This window comes from Panthera leo, chromosome C2 (assembly GCF_018350215.1).
Source record: "Panthera leo isolate Ple1 chromosome C2, P.leo_Ple1_pat1.1, whole genome shotgun sequence".
In the NCBI taxonomy this organism is placed as follows: Eukaryota; Metazoa; Chordata; class Mammalia; order Carnivora; family Felidae; genus Panthera; species Panthera leo.
Window position 1 is genome coordinate 110,938,740 of NC_056687.1, and position 13,220 is coordinate 110,951,959.

Consider the following 13,220-nt stretch of genomic DNA (forward strand, 5'->3'; position numbering starts at 1 on the left):
GTATATTGCAGCTCAGTTATAGCATTTTTTATTTCTTTTATCTAGCTTTTATTTCTTTTATCTCTGCAGAAAGGGATTCTAATCTATTTTTGACCCCAGCTAGTATTCTTATCGTGATTCTAAATTCTGGTTCAGACATCTTGCTTGAATCTGTGTTGCTTAACTCCCTAGCTGTCATTTCTTCCCATTCTTTCTTTTGTAGTGAATTCCTTTGTTTCATAATTTTGAATGGAGAAAAAGAATTAGGTAGAAAAATTAAAATTGAAAAAAATTAAAATGAAAAAACTATTAAAATTAAAAAATTAAAAACAAACACACACACACACAAAAACATCAAATAAATGATGCTAGATCCTAGGTGTGTTTGGTCTAGGTGTTGAAAGTGGCTTGATAGATTAGCGAAAAAAAGGGAGAAAAATTGAAAAAAAAAGGAAATTATTTGAAAACTTGAAAAAATACACTGAAGTAGACTAAAATGAAATGATAGAAGTAAAATAGAATTTTTAACTTTTTATACAAAAGTAAAAAATATAGTAGAAAAAAATTAAAGAAGAATATTTTTAATAAAAATTGAAAATAAAAATGAATATTTTCTCTTCCTGCTGAAATCTGTGGTTCAGGTTGTGCAGATTGCTGTGTTAATCCTCAGATCAGTTTTCTAGGTGTGCAGGATGGTTTAGTGTTGGTCTGGCTGTATTTCATGGATGTGAGACACACAAAAAACTTCCATGCTGTTCTGCCATCTTGGCTCCTCCTGCCCAGTGGTACATTTTTTATAATCTATGAATGTACATTGACCCATCATTATCATCCAGAGTCCATAATTTCCATTAGGGTTCGCTCTTGATTCTGTACATTTCATGGTGGGACTGGGAAGGATTAAATCACTGCTTTTCTCTGGCCAGCTTGAAAGCCATCTTCAGCAACTCTCAGCATCACTGCTTCTAGTTTTGGTGACTCAGTCACTAGTTCAGGCCACATGTAACAATTTGTGATTCATCTCCCTACCTCTAGCGTGACCTTCTCAAACTTACCCGCCACACTGAGAAGTAAGTAGGACTGTATTATCCTTAAATGAAACCTTTCCCAAGGACCCCGGTAGCACAGGACACTGTTACTTGCCCCACCCCTCACTTACACCATTCCTTGGGGGATGCAGGCTCGCTAGTCTTCTCTGACAGAAGGGCATATACAGCTACAGTTCAGGTGTCCTCCTCTGCAGTTGCTTTGTCTCTGTCATGGCACTTCATCACAACTCGCAGAGACTACTACAAGAGGAACCAACAGAAACACAAGACACTGAATGGAGCATTGATCCTGGAACTAGATTATTTGGGTTCAAATCCTGTTTGCCCTTTAGTACTTGTATGGCCTTGGCAAGTCACTTACCCTTTTTTGGCTTCAGTTTCCTCATCTGTAAAATGAAGATAACTATAATATAGGTCTCATAGACTTGTGATGGTTACAAGACCTGATACATGTGAACTATTCAGAAAAGTACATGGCACATGGCAACGACGATACACATTAGTGATTATTTTATTATCACTACATCAGTCTCTGATTTCAACTTCTATGTGTGTTTTGACTGGGTTACACTGTACATTTTCAGCAAGTTCGTATTCTTCCTCAATGCTTCTTACACAAATCTGGGTTTCAAATTATTTGACTCTCACATTGGATGGTTATGCAGGTAACAGCAACAAACAAGGAAATGATGTTGTTTAAACTTTGTAATCCCAATTCTCATTGTGACTCATCTTTTATTTTTTGTTCTTAAAGATGGTCTTAAAATTTTTTATGAATTCGCTCAGTCTCCCACAACAAAGTACCGTGGGTTAGGTGACTTAAGCAACAGAAATCTCTTCTCATAGTTCCAGAGGCTAGAAGTCTCAGATCAAGGGGTCTGCAACATTGGTTTCTTCTGAGACCTCTCTTCTTGGCTTGTCAAGGTTCATCTCTCGGTGTCTTCACATCTCTGTGTCCTAATTTCCTCTTTTCATAAGGACACCAGTCAAATTATGTTAAGGCCCATCCTAATGACCTAATTTAAAAAAAAAATTTAATGCTTATTTATTTTTGAGAGAGAGAGAGAGAGAGAGAGAGAGAGCACAAGCAGGGGAGGGGCAGAAAGAAAGGGAGACACAGAATCTGAAGCAGGCTCCAGGCTCCGAGCTGTCAGCACTGAGCCCGAAGCAGGGCTCGAACTCACAAGCTGTGAGATCATGACCTGAGCTGAAGTCGGACGCTCAACTGACTGAGGCACCCAGGCGCCCCAAATTTTTAACTTAATTTCCTATCTAAAGACTTTATCTCCAAATACAGTCACATTCTGAGGTACTGGGAGTTAGGACTTCAATATAACGAATTTTGGAGGATACAATTCAACTCAGAACAATGCCACATCACTTATTTCAAGCCACTTTTCTGCAGAGCTGACATAAATTATTGATACTTAAATATATGAACTCTATCATAAGTCACAGTCCAATGAATTAAAAATTTTGGAAAAACACAGTTATTAATACTTAAATCCATGTGAAAAAAAGGTATTTTTAAAATTAAATATAATAGAATGCCAAGTCACAGCTTAAATGTTAAGGGAAAAAAATAGTATAGATAAATGAGTCATCCATAATTGTTTCTTTATTCAATATTGATAAAATTATATATTTTAAAAAGAGAGGTCATTTGCAAACTGTCAGCAATGCTATGGTCAAGGCCAAACAAACCAACAAAATTATGAAGTTAAATTATTTTCTCAAGGCTAATTTAAAAAGCAGTGACCTAAAAATTAGTAAAACTTGAAAATGCAATACATAAACTTGATGGCACCACAGACACTAATTTAATTCTAAAAATTATGTTAGCTTAATAAATATTTTAGTTTTTTAAATTAACATCATGACTTTATAAGCCCTAAATCAACTTTTTTTTCTTGCTACTATCATCTGCCAATTTGCAGATGGATTGGTCCCTGAATCTGTGTCTATGTCAATGCAGACCTGGGAAATAACACAAGTAATTAATAAAATGTTAAGGGTTATATATCTCAGTCCTAGATTCCAACCAGATTTATTCTTGTATTATTTAAAAGTTTTGAAAAGGAATATTTGGAGGAAAAAAATGAATCAAAGTAGGTATTATAAACTTTAGGGTAGGGTTTATCTGGTGTTAAATAAATTTGCTTAGGAGCTCTGCTCAAATAAGTTATTAGGTAGTAAATCATTTTAAAACAAAGACAGACTGTAGTGCCACCTGCGCTCCTAATACATCATTTGTTTTGTAACATTGAAGGACAAAGATCATGTTATGTGTTTTCTTGCTTTTAGTGACAAATATAAGATATGGATAATAAATCAGGTTTCTAAACCCTTTACCCTCTGCCACTACAAAAATAAAACATATTGATAAAATTCCATAATTTGTAAAGTACAAATGACTTTGCTATGAAGTGAACCTTCAAGAATTTTTGAATGAAAATTTTAAATGCTGTAGGAGTTATTGGTGTAGGGTTTAATATATTTGCAACTAATAGCCAAAGAGATGAATTCTGAAGTGCCAGGCCTGAGGTATTCACCATAAAATGCCTTGTTTAATGTTTCCTTAATGAAATCAAATCGTTAAGATAATGAAAATAAAGAGAAAGGTCAAGTCACTGCGGATAAGCCACTTAACCTTATATCTTATTGCACATAACAGCACCGAGTAAGAAACCAATCTTCATAAATTGGATTTATTTCATATTCCTAATGCTTATGAATAAATCATCTTCTGTAATTAAATAATGTGTGCTTCTTTTCTGAAAACCCTGCTACCAGCTGTTAGGATAGGTTTGGGTTTTCCTGATTTGATATACGTCTGCTGGGGCCCTTCCTATGGAGTCAAAGTGAGGGCTATACCCTTCTGCACCTACTGAATCTGAGTATTTGAGAAACGATAGAAGGAGAAGCTTATTAATAAAGATTCCAGCAGTAAAACAGCTCAAGATAATGCTCTAAATCCCCTAAGTTAGCCTGGAATTACGTGTCATTTCTCATAAAAGAAAGCAACAGGTCATGTCACTGTACTGTTATAACGGCCTCCTACACATTCCATTTTTTCCAGAAATCTAATTCAGATGCTGTAGTTGTGGGTTCATGGACACATACCCTCATAAGCACACAATAAAAAGCCCCATTCCTTTGTCTTTCACTCCAGATAATTTTTCCTATGTCTGTAATACAATTCTCCCCCAATTTTTAAATTCTAAAATATATTCAAAAGTAAAGAATTCAGAGCTAAGGATAATATTTCTTGTTATCTTTAGCAGCATGCGTAAGGCACATCTAAAAATCCTCTTCATCCTTCTGAAATTTTGTTGATTTTCACCCAAAGTATATAAAAATTTGAGGCGTTTCTTTTATTCAAGGCCCATTCTTTATTCTGAGCCAAATGGGGTGGTTCAAGCCTATTTTTGGTAATTAAATCAAAAGGAAAGGTAAGCATTTATTTTTACCATGTAAAATTTATCCCACTTCCCATTGTTTTCTGCACAATAGGACATTTTGATTTAAAAAGCAACTTTTTGGGCGCCTGGGTGGCTCAAGTCGGTTAAGTGTCTGACTTCAGCTCAGGTCATGATCTCACAGTTGGTGGGTTCGAGCCCCGCATCGACAGCTCAGAGCCTGGAGCCTGCTTCGGATTCTGTGTGTCTCTCTCTCTGTTTCTCCCCCACTCACATTCTCTCTCTCCCTCTCTCTCTCAAAAATAAATAAAGCTTAAAAAGCAACTTTCACTGTGACCATAGTTCTCTGCCCTTTTTTTGCCGAAACTCTGAGGAGTAATGATGCTCCCACAGCAGATACACTCCTAAGTTAAGTTCCTGGAATGCTCATTCTAACTCTATTCCTATTTTTTCCTCTCAAGAGAGTCCATCAGAATGCAAATGAGTGAGAATAAGAATGGCCAGCCTTGAATATCACCCCCCCCAACACCCCCATCCTCGCTTTGTAGCTTTGTAAGGAAAACAAAGTAACCATTCCTCAAACTGTTATAACTGCAACCACTAATGGTAAATAATTAGGTAGGATACACTGATGTATTACAACCCTTCAGGGGAGAATCATATTTTAGATTTTGTAAAATAAGATTTTCCTGTGAATATTCAATTCCAAAAGCTAGACCCCACTCTTCGTGTTAAATATACCTGCATTTCAGACTTCTATTTTAAAGCTATTAGAAACAATTTCTCCATGCAGACTAAGAAAATGCATTCGGTTGTGCTTCCCAGTATTTGGAACTGCAATATTCATCTTACTGTGTTATTTCAGGTTATGTCTGCCATTTGCACAGCAATCTTTCAGAATTATCTGACTTTGACAGCAATTATTTAAAAATCGGAAATGCTTGAATGGGTTGAGTTCTTAAAATTAATATTTTATAAGCTACTTCCTGTTACTCTTTTAAACCTAAAGTATAACTGATGCTACGCTCTAATTAAAATATACACATTACAGTTTGATTCGACAGAAGAATAAATGAAAAACTTACTGTAATAAAATTAAAAATCGCAATCACATTTACAAATCTCTACCAGTGTATTTATTAAAAAATTGGACTTCTATCTTTTAACTCTGGCCAAGGAAGCACTTTTGTTAAAGATGGTTAGGCACCCACAATTTCATTTTTATTTTTGAGAGACACAGCGTGACTAGGGAAGGGGGAGGGAGGGGGGACAGAATCTGAAGCACGCTCCAGGCTCTGAGCTGTCAGCACAGAGCCCCACGCGGGGCTCGAATGCACAAACCGCGAGATCATGACCTGGGCCGAAGTTGGATGCCCAACCGACTGAGCCACCCAGGTGCCCCCCTCAATTTCATTTTTAGAAAGGGTTTGTGCTTGAAGCATTAACAATTGGACACTTCTGTTGCATTGAAATAATTATTGGAAACTAACAGTGACTCCATTGATGATATAGGTCAGAAAGTTCTAGGGGCACCTGGGTGGTTCAGTCGGTTAAGCATCTGACTTCGGCTCAGGTCATGATCTCACAGTTTGTGGGTTCAAGCCCCGCGTCGGGCTCTGTGCTAAGAGCCTGGAACCTGCTTCAGATTCTGTGTCTCCCTCTCTTTCTGTCCCTTCCCTGCTCATACTCTTTCTCTCTCTCTCTCTCAAATAAACATTAAAAAAATTTAAAAAAAATAAAAGTTAAAAAAAGTAAAAAGCCCCACTAATACATGCAAAAGAAATCCCTAAGCAGTGAAGTAAATTTAAACTAAGAGCCAGAATTGGGGCATCTTGCCTAAGTGAACGTAGGACAAACATTATTTTCCTTCAATCAGGATGATGACACCAATTGTCTAACAAACTAATGGGGGAATAAAGAATAAAAGCATATCAGATTAATGTGTTTGATAGTCAGTAAACAAAGTAATTTGCTGAACAATGTTTACTAGATTGCATTCCCCTTTTTCTCCTTCACAGCCATATGATTCTAGGTGATTGTTTTACTTCTGCAAAGCAGACATAACTCCTGGGTAAATATTCTAGCTATGCTTTAAGCCACAATTACTTGAATAAGAGTTGTAGAAGTATGTGGAAAACTTCCTTAGGAAAAAAAAATTATAGAGATGCCTTCCTGGACAAGTGATTTGTTTGCTTCAAAAAAATCTATGTTAGAGTAAAAACTCATTTATTTAGAAATTAATTCATAGGTAAATGAATTAATTCACCATTTTTCAACTGTTACCCAAACGTGGTGGCAGGGTTTTACGAAAGGCCTTGTTCACTGGAGTATATTGTGTAACAAGTTAGAGTTAGATTTTAAATGGAGATGAACAGAATGGAGGAATCAACAGGAAAATATAAGCAGCTTCATCAGCTATAATCTGTATTCTTTCTCCTTGCCACTCTGTGCTCACCCTTGGTTATATAAATAAACAAGACAAAAAACTCTATCCTTAGAAAGTATTGAAGAGGAGGGGTGTCCAAGTCGCTCAGTTGGTTAGGTGTTGTATTCTAGATTTCAGCTAGGGTCATGATATCAGGGTCGGGGAGTTTGAGCCCCACATCAGGCTGATAGCTCAGAGCCTGCTTGCAAATCTCTCTCTCACTGCCTCTCTCCCACTCATGCTATCTCTCTCTCTCTCTCTCTCTCTCTCTCAAAATAAATAAACTTAAAAAAAAAAAAAGAAAGTATTGAAGAGGAAACTGCAGAAACAATTATAAAAAGGTTAGTTGTAACATAGTCGTTTCATTTGAGAAATTATACTTCAAATGAATCTATTTACTTATAAATTAATGTTGGAATTATTTTTACAATGAACATTCTTTGCTCTTACAATAAAAAAAAACCTAGAAAAATCATGAAGAAATGCTAGTAACTATATCCAAGGCAGAGACTCAGAGGCAGTATTCATGTTGCCTCTAATGAACTACCAACATTGGATTAGAATTTTTAAAACAATTATTATGAGGATTGCATAATGAGAAAAAAAATAAAAATAAGTATCTTTAACAGAATAAAACAATAGAATGGGAAAATCAAAACTACAACAATCACAACATACCAATGATCTGATATTAAAATGTAATATAACTTTTTTTTTTCCTGCAATAGTAGTGACACGAATCACATTTGTATTCTTTGTAGGTAAATATTTAAAATTAGTTGGCATTTCAGGAGCATCAGTACGGGAGGCACCTGACAGTAAGAACATAATCTTGGAAGACGGAGAACAGATATATTAGAAAACCAACTAAGTGTCTTTTTATCTGGACAGCCTCATAAATTACTTAACTTCTCTGGGTTTGAAAAAGAAGAATGTTACGTACAAGTAGAATCATTCTGATACTTACAGGAGATTATATATGTCAACTATTTGGCACATAGTGGGTGCTAAATAAACCATTGCAACTGATCGTTGCAGTTGATAAATAAATATGTCTGTAAATCAGCCAGAAATCCAATAGAAGACCACCTAAATGTTAGCAAAGGCAGCACAGGAGCCACCAAACATTAAACACCCATATTTAAATGACATACAAAATAACTTCTCATTCAATAAAAAGCTGAGACATGTACATAGGGAGAAATGAATATTTTCATAACTCATTGAAAATATAAATATATATCTATATTAAGAGAGATTTAATTCAATCATGAACATTCAAATAGACCCCAAATAAAACAATTAAAATCTTTTAAAATGTGTCTTTCAATTGTATGCGAAACCTATGTTATGCAGCAATGAGATTTTTTTTAGTTTTCTATTACAATGTAAACATCTTTCAATGAGAATATAAGGAGCAGTGTATCACTTATGTATTACCATGCGAGACTGAACTATTATGGAAACTAGTTATTTTTAAATTTAACTTCCTTAATTACAAAGCATTTTAAATTTAGATTCAAAACTTAAAGTTTATGTAAATTATTAATGAAAAATCCACAGCTCTACTGGCTTAAATTGTGTTATATCAGTAATGCTCAAAATTCTATCTGCAATTCTAAAAGAACTGTAAAATTTCATTGATGCTTATTACTTTACGTAAATCACCAGGTAGATATGAACAGCATAACCTAAATGACTTACTCTCATCTGTAAGGTTTTGGCCAACAATTTTATTATAAATTAGATGCTAAATATGCCATTCCTTCACTGGTGTGCCAAATCTCCTGAGTGCCTAATATTTCTTCAACTTGATGTAAAAAATTTTTTTAAACATTAAAAAAAATGTAATGTTTATTTTTGAGAGAGAGAGTGTGAGCAGGGGAGGCACAGTGAGAGAGGGAGACAGAATCTGAAGCAGGCTCCAGGCTCTGAGCTGTCAGCACAGAGCCCGATGTGGGGCTTGAACTCACGAACCATGAGATCATGACCTGAGCCCAAGTTGGGCACTCAGCCGACTGAGCCACCCAGGTGCCTCTCAAGTGGATGTTTTATTAAGAGGAAAAAAAGAATATTATAACAATTAAGCTGGCATTGAATTGTGGCATATTTGGTTGATATCCCGACACTTAAAACATAACATTCTAAAATTCAATTTAGTCTGAAAATCACTCACTCACTAATATTCATAAAATGGAACCTGCTTTTGAGTGACACTAAATTTCTAAGTACTGACATTTATTTCTCAATGAGAACTGAAGAATTCAGGATAGTCAAAATGAATCATTAGGAATTAGACACATTTTCAAACTTCTTAATTTAAGAGATGCCAGGCTTTTAGTATCTTGCTTGCATTATTGAGAAGAATTATATCACCTAAGTCCAAATTTTTTACTGGGAAAAACAATTCTCTTTCAAGCTTTTTCTCATAATCCTTTTTACTACAATGCAACCTGTGAACTCCAGAGACGTTATTTTATCTTGAGAAATTGTGTGCATGTAAATCAAAACAGGTAGGAAAAAGAACAAGATGCCTAGTTATAAAAGTCACTTGTGTGTTGCTCTGTGCACACTCTGAGATGCTCAGTGGGATCCATGGCCAGAAGCATTAGCATCATCACAGAACTTGTCCAAATCACAGAATCTCAGACCTACTCACTCTGAACCTGCTTGTTTGTAAGATCCGAGGGTGGTAAGAGTGATTTATGTGCATAGTAAAGATTGAGCCACGACAGTAAAACAACTTGGTACACTGATATTAGAAACATCTGATTCTTAGGATTATCAATAATGAAATTAAGTTTGTCCAGTGACGAAGTTACTCTATCTACTTAAATGCTAGGAAATCGAGCTTGAAAGGCACTTTAAAACTATAATTTCCCCTAAACCTCCACCCTTAGAAGAAATAGGAAGAAGAAAATAAATCCTATTAGAGATCTGTTACAGCCTTAAACTATCTCTCCTCTCCACTCTACCTTCTCTTTTCTCTTCTTTTCTTTTTTTCTTTTTCTTTGTTTTGTTTTGTTTTGTTTTGGAGCCCAAGAAACCAATTTCAGGAAACTGAGTCAATTGCACTAGAAAACAGCTAGCTTTCTACCGAGTAGGCTTATTGAAGGCATTAACACTTTACTTCAAGAAAGAGATCCCACAATTATTTAGCTTTATTCCACAGAGAGAGAACAACTTTGTGCTATTTCTGAGCACATGGTATCTACACTGAACCAACTTTTCCAGGTAAATCTAAGAATGCAGTATTTAGGGACAAAAGAAACCAGTTGTTCTCCTCAGCATGAAAGCAGTAAATGGTCATCCAAATTACTCAAGAAAGTAATACTGAGTGTTTGTCTTCTTTTAAAGAGTGGATGATTACTTGAAGTTCTAGAGAATCAGAAATAGTTCAAAAGGAGCTCCACAGGAAGTAGGAAATAAGGCTCATCATGTCCTACCCATGAGAGTCAGAACAGCTGTTCTTTAATTTGGGGGACTGGATGATGACTGTGACAAGTGAAAGTGCCTAAGATTTAACTGCATTGGAGTCTGAATATTTTCTATACCCAACTTGACAAAATGGGAGAAAGGAGATATTAACTACAGGGAAGAAGAGACTTGGAGACAGAGATATTTCCTCTGTCCTTTGTGTGTAACATTGATTCAGTAGTAGGAAATTAGTGTGTGTGTGTGTGTATGTATATGTGAAACAAGTGTCTAAAACATGCTCTCATCTGTTGATAGGCCATTAATCACAATGGGATTAAGCAAATCATCCCTCTAATATCCACAAGGATTCATCCACTGAGGCTGCCCTACCATCTGGCTGCCCTTCCTCTTCCTCATTTCTAGTCCTTCTTCAGTGCTAACCTTCAGGTAATCAAAAGAGTTTTCCTACAAGACTTCATTTAAAGTGAATACAATTAAAAATAGATTTTGAAGTTTTCAGAGGAAGCCGTATTACAATTCAAAATAGATTATCTTCATCCATGCTCAATTTTTCCACATTATCACTTAAAATGCAATTACATGATTTGTGCTGAGGGGTCTGAGTTTTTCTTGTAATCGTTCAAGAATGCACAGTAGATTAATTAAATTTGGGGGAAACCTATCCTTATCACCACTCAAAAGGAGATTAATATATTTTCTCTAATTTACAGAATTAGAGAACTTAATCGTGGATTTATGGATAAAGCACTCATGCTTCTGAAATAGAAGTGAATTATCGGCAGTCCAAGAACTCACAGCCGGTGATCTCCATTAATTGTCTCCCAGTACATATTTTAATCCTTTACTCTTAGCCAACATGGTAAGTTTTGTTAGCTCCATAATTGGTCATCTATTAAAGAGGTACTACTTACAGAGTAAAGTGCTTTTGTAATAGAAGACCTTTGTTCTGGGGAACCTCCTATCATCAGGAAGATAATATTAGTAAGTTTTAGAATTGCCTTTTAAAAATGATACTGTGTCCGAAATGTTGATTTTATATACAGATCAGATCTTTATACACAAAATAGAATGCTTGGTGGCTCAAAATTGGGATTGTAGGTGTAAATAACATGGCTGATTTTGGATAAGGAGTCAAAATACAGTATAAACAAGAGCTGGATGAAATATCACCAAATTATGAGTTCTCTACTCCTGTAGTTTTTCTTAGAATCACTGCAAGGTCATGCAGGCATCCTCTTTCAGGGGTCACGCATTGGAGGTTATGATGAATTGAGACTTGATAACCTGGTTTTATTTCCGTTTTAGCCATTGGCTAACTTTGCTGGTCAAATGATACTTCAGGGCATTAGTATTACCATCTTTAACTTGAAGGGATCGATTCCATCAGTTATTTGCAAGTTGAGCACCTGGACAAACAGCAACAGAATCTCCTGGGAATTTGTTAGAAATGCTATTTCCAAGGCCTTCTATCCTGACTACATTAGAAAGTCTGGATGTGGGCTTTAGCAATATGCCAGCCAAATGATTCTGATGTACTCATATTGGAGAGTGTTGGATTCTGTGATTTCAAAAGTTTTTCTAGCTGTGAATTAGTAAGTAGAATAACCTATTAAGTCAAAGATTTAATGAGTTAGGTCGAAGACTTTGTCTTTCTTAGCCCCAGAATCTAGAATGCTTCAATGAGTGGATGAGTGATTGGCGATATTCTCTCCATAATAAAGTAATCTGTTTTCCCCGGAAATCCCAATTACACCTATGACTATTTTATGGCAAAAGTCATCTTTTTATTATTGCTGCCTTGTTATTACTTTCACTTGTGTATATGTCTTTTCTAAAAAAAATTTTTAATGTTTATTTATTTTTGAGAGAGAGAGAGAGAGAGACAGAGCACTAGCGGGGGAGGGGAAGAGAGAGGGGGAGACACAGAATCTGAAGCAGGCTCCAGGCTCTGAGCTGTCAGCACAGAGCCCAACGTGGGGCTTGAACCCATGAACTGCGAGATCATGACCTGAACTGAAATCGAACACTTAACTGACTGAGCCACCCATGCACCCTAATGTCTTATCTTTTCTATAAAGCAGGCACCATTCATAGCAGATTTTCCTTCCCATAGAGCAGTGGTTCTGGAATTTCACCAGGAATAAAAACTTATGGAGGGTGCATTAAAACACAGATTGTTGAGTCCCAACCTTAGAGTTTGTGATGGAGTAGGCCTGAGGTCGGACCTGCATTTTTAGGAAGGGAATGCTGAAGCTGCTGGTCTGGGGATCTCACTTTGAGAATCAGTGGCACAGAGCAAAGCCTACCGGGCACATGGATGACCTCTTGTGGAGCTAACAGAAAGCTGATAGTATTTGCTGGGAGTAAGGAATTAAATCAGTTAAGTTATACGGTATTTTCAAAATTTAACAAGAAGCCTAAAACAAGTATAAAGTAGATATACCTGTATGTTTATAATATTTACAATATTTAGATGTAACCTATTTTCCTAAATGAGAACACTTACTACTAACAGTCTTTGATAGACACAACATTGCATATCCTTCTTATTACTCTTTTTCTAAATGGCATATTTCTCCCACAGAGAAATATTTTTGGGTGGGAGGGGAATCAAACCATTTTACTGAGGGGTTTCAGGGGGGGGCAAATGGCTGGTTGAACAATGAGATTTGAAGTCCTCAACCTGGCTCGGATCTCCCCAGTTTCACAGACACACACAAAGAAACAAAGAAACATCTTAAAAATCTTAAAGGGTAATAAATAAAATTATTTTTAGCATGTTATAATATGAAAATTCAATTTGCTTCTATTAGTTTGCATATTTCTAGATTCTCTCTCAAATGAATTACTCTTGAAAAGTTTTGAAACTATTGTTTAGAAAGCAATTCCATTCAGTATCGGTTATTCAAA